The following is a 4339-nucleotide window of genomic DNA, read 5'->3' on the forward strand; positions in this document are numbered from 1 at the left end:
CAATCGCTCTAAATATTCATTCCATATTACTCAAACTTCAGTGGACTTCTGAAGTAGAGAAGAGCTCACAAATAATGATTCTTAATAGATAAAGGACAGGCAAATAACTCAGAATAAGTATGTGGTAAGACATAGGCATATAGAGTCAAGGCAACTTCAAACCCTAGCAGTCCAAACTGTGCATAGATGTTAAAGGTAAAGTGTTAAGGCCTCAAGAAAGAGAGTAAGAAATAGAAACTCCAATGTTAGCCGGATTCTTGTGTCACTGCAAGCCTCACTTTTGCGTTGAGTATCATACGCTGTGAAATAAAAAAAACAATTGTTCAAAAGCAAGGTTTTCAAGCTGTTTGAAGTGCTTTGATAGTCCTTGCAAATCAGCCAGAAATTTGTCTTCAGATGTAATTAGATTTTGAAGTCACTTTAGAAAGTAACCTGGATCATTTGAGAGCAGGAGTCATAGCTTAGACTGTTATACCACCGTCATTCCAAGTAGAAAGGTGTCATTGTATTTAAGACTCCAGCTTAGTAAGTCTTGGAAACCTTGAAATGAAAACATCACTTAGTCTGTGCATTGCTATCTTCAATAGTAAGGCATTCAAAGTCTCCTCATTTTGATAGATTGAGTGCATAAAGTAAAAGTTTCTGATCTTAAATGTTCACAAATTAAACAGGCCAGGTGATCATTGTCTCATTGTACCATGATACAGGCCAGCATTTCCTTCAATTTTAAGAAAGCCAACAATAACTCCCATGGGGCAGAGGTCTTTCTCTTTATTGTCCCTGTAGACAATATACGTGCAGTTGCAGCTATTTTAAGTTACACTGATCTGAAGAGCTGGAAGCAGCATCCTAAAGGAAACGAGGAAGCAAACTATCTCAATAGCACAACAAAGGATTTTTCCTACTGGAAAGCTCTGTACTATGAAGCTACTGACTAGCATAACAATGAATTAAATGTAGGGTTGGGTTGAGTGCTTTTGAAGATCTTTGTTCCCCTGTCTAGAGGAAGAAAGTCAACACCCATCTCTGACAGATACTATAAAGATTGTTAAACACAGGATGAATATTGCAAAAATTTTATATAACTTCCAACTATCATAGGTCAACAAGCACCTGGGAGTTCTGTACTGCTTTTCAAATATTAAAGTCTGGTAATGACATTTTTTTAATGTATTATGTTGGTATAATTTCTTGGAGAAAAATTTGGAAATTATTTCCTGAACTATGAAGAAAATGAAATCCTATCAAGGCATGCAAGCAGGACTAAAGAAACAGCAGAACATTTCATACAGTATTTTAATGCACTATATAACATGTTATATGACAAAGCCCATCCCAAATAATAGTTCTCAAGACCAATGTAAAAGCAGGCATGCTGGATGCATGAGAGGAACCTGCCACCTACTTGCATGCATCAGCAGAACAAAGGCACATCCCATAGATGCATTTGGGTTCACTGTGTCTTTGAGCTTGGAGAAAGGTCTGAGCAGTCATGAGATCTCGACCACACCTCCCCCTTTTGCAAACTTGGTTAGTTAAGCATTGGGCTAACCTAAGCAAGCTAGATACACTAAGTTTCACGATGCTACAAAAAAAGATTAGCCATACTGACAACAAAGCAGGGAACTGGGGCTCTCATTTCTGTAGTTTTGCTTAAGTCCAAAAATATTCTAAAATGAAAAAAAAGTTGCAGTGAACTGGAAAGTAAAGATTTGTGTTTTGTGTTTTCCTTTTTTTTTTTTTTTTCCTCAATATTGATATGCCTTTCTTTGTTTCTGATTTCTACTTCAGTACTCCAGACTGAGTTCTGAAAGATCTAGGGGCTTCTTTAAATCCTTACCATGCTACCCATCAGCTGATAATTCAAAATTTATGAACGCTGATAATAATATATACTTGTATGAAACTTTAAGGGCAATGCCATTATCTCCTCTAATGTTAGGCTACAATAAAAAAAAGTCACATAAGGTTGATTAATAACTAGCTTAACGCCAGCTTTAACATATTAATGTCCCACGATGATATTCCTTTTCAGTTTCTCTTTCCAGCAGAGAATAAGAGGCATCTCCAAATATCTCTTATAGAGGAAAACTAGGACATACCACATATTTGACTGTTGCTTGCAATACTAGGTTTCTTTTCATTTTGTTGCTTAAGCTAACAATTCAATTTAAAAAATACTGATAGGATTAAGCTGCATCTAAATTGGTTTTGTAATTATTTTGCGTTTTATAAGAAATACATTAAACCAGCACAAGAAAAAGATGAATCAAATATATCATGCAGGCTATTTTACTCAGATCATAAAATGTGGACAAGTTACAATGAAATAAACATTATTTGCACTTTCCCTTTTATTTTTGCAACTGCTATCAGACTTGATAAGGCAAGAATCATGAAATACAAAAGGTGTTAGGAGGAAAATAATTAAGTTTAACATAGCCAGAAGCCAACACTTCACTACAGCACAGCAGAAATTTTATGTTAATGAGAAGGCACATCTTCTGAAACAGTTTCACAACTTTAAATAACAACTGTTTTTCCTTCTAGGCAAGCAAACAATAAAAGTTATTTTTTAAGTTCTGATGTCCTGCCATGACCTACATATAACTTTCAAAACAGGATTACCAGATAACTTCAGCAGAATTAGACTAGGATCTCAGATTCATTTTTCTTGAAGGTATAATGTTACACCAAACAAGACTTCACAGAATCACGGAGGTTAGAAGGGAGCTCTAAATATCATCAAGCCCAAGTTCCTTGGGAAAACAGATTCCTTACTCCAGGGTCAAAATAGTCCAAGACAAGTAAAGAGGGACTGGTCAGTTAATACAGTAGCTGGTATAGAGAAGGATGCCCAAGGAGCACAGAAATGGCACTTGAGAGTCAGAAAAGCAGCGCAGACTCACCCCACACAATCTTAAGTAACCTCATCTCTTGTATTAGGAGTCTCACCCACAGATCTCCTGTGGGAGGATCACACCAAGAGTAAGCACTGCTACAAGATTATTATTCATGTCACACACAAAGATGCTAAGCACCAATTCTAGTATTGACCCTCAGAAAAGAGCACTCAATCAATTTCCAGTTAAAATTCAAAATTTAGTCTTGCAAATCAGCTGTTTTTCTACTCACCTTATATTCCATTTTCTTGACCTTCCCATTCCCAACAAGTTGCGGGCAACATCTGCCATATTTTCATCATTAGAAAAGCTTACCAACTCATCATCCAAAACCATGACTTCCCAATATTACTGAACACTAAAAAAAAACCACGGAGCTATGAGGAATTGAAACTTCATGCATTATTATCTTCCCTTTCAAGTAACATCCCTCCACATGTGGTCTACAAATAACATTATAATCAAGATCAACATTTCTAATTCACCTTCTCATATTATTTCATAACAGAGCCTTACCTGTTATATGCCATCCTTAGATTAATTGAGTTGTGGTAACAGTAAAGAATATCTAGATCCAAATGAGTATACTTCCTCTCAGCACATATATATAGAACCCAAGACATACTGTCTTTTCCACAAAGGAAATCCCTCTGCTAGTATTTTTCAGATAGGTAACTGATTGTCTGTAAAAAAGACCACATTTAAATAAACCAAGATTGCTACAGATCTTCTAAATACAGCAACTATCATATTATCTATGAAGAGATAGTGATCACAGCCAGCAAAATATCTCAACACCAGGATAAAACTGGTATCATTTATAGTTACTGAGCAAAAAAGGGTCTTACAATGTACTCCACAGCCAACTACCTAAAAAAAAAACAACATAGAAACAAAGAAAATAACAAGGAGAAGGAAAAGGGAAATCCCACAAGCCCATAAGAAATTTAGAAGGTTAAACATCCATACCTAGTGTCTATAGGCCTTAATTTCAAAACTATTCTTACCATAAAACAAAGAAACACAAGAAAATTCTATTCAGACACACATTCCAGAAAAAAAAACCCACCCACAGAAGATCCCAAGAACTTGTGAATTTATCCATCTTTCTTCTCTTCTGTATCAGTAGCATCCTACCACCCCTTCATTTTCAAAAAACTGCTACAGTGAGCTGGTTTGTATTATATAGACATGGACTTCTCCTGCTTCCAGCAAGGTTTACTTGCTAATTAGACCTTAATTAAAATGAGCTGCAGCTGGTTTGAGACACTCCCCTCTCCCCAACACCAATGCCCAGTTTCTAATTTCAGAACTAATGAAAATTCCCACAACACAGTATGGTCTGGATGCTTTTCTTGAGAGCTTATCTATCATTTCTTTAGTATTACTTGCCCCTTTGCCTGCTTACCTCAGCCTTCTTTATGTGTATAAGTACA

At 36.1% G+C, this 4339-nt stretch overlaps 1 long non-coding RNA gene across 1 annotated transcript; it reads right to left on the bottom strand.

Annotated features, from left to right (window-relative positions):
* Positions 1-215: 215 nt before the first annotated feature.
* Positions 216-3507, bottom strand: LOC122179699. The gene is made up of 3 exons (XR_006178798.1): positions 3420-3507; positions 3136-3261; positions 216-299 (listed from the first exon to the last, which is right to left on the bottom strand). It is a non-coding gene; the product is annotated as an uncharacterized LOC122179699 (long non-coding RNA).
* Positions 3508-4339: the final 832 nt, after the last annotated feature.

This window comes from Lagopus leucura, unplaced genomic scaffold, assembly GCF_019238085.1.
Source record: "Lagopus leucura isolate 7727_CA_CO unplaced genomic scaffold, USGS_WTPT01 Super-Scaffold_100004, whole genome shotgun sequence".
Lineage (NCBI taxonomy): Eukaryota > Metazoa > Chordata > Aves > Galliformes > Phasianidae > Lagopus > Lagopus leucura.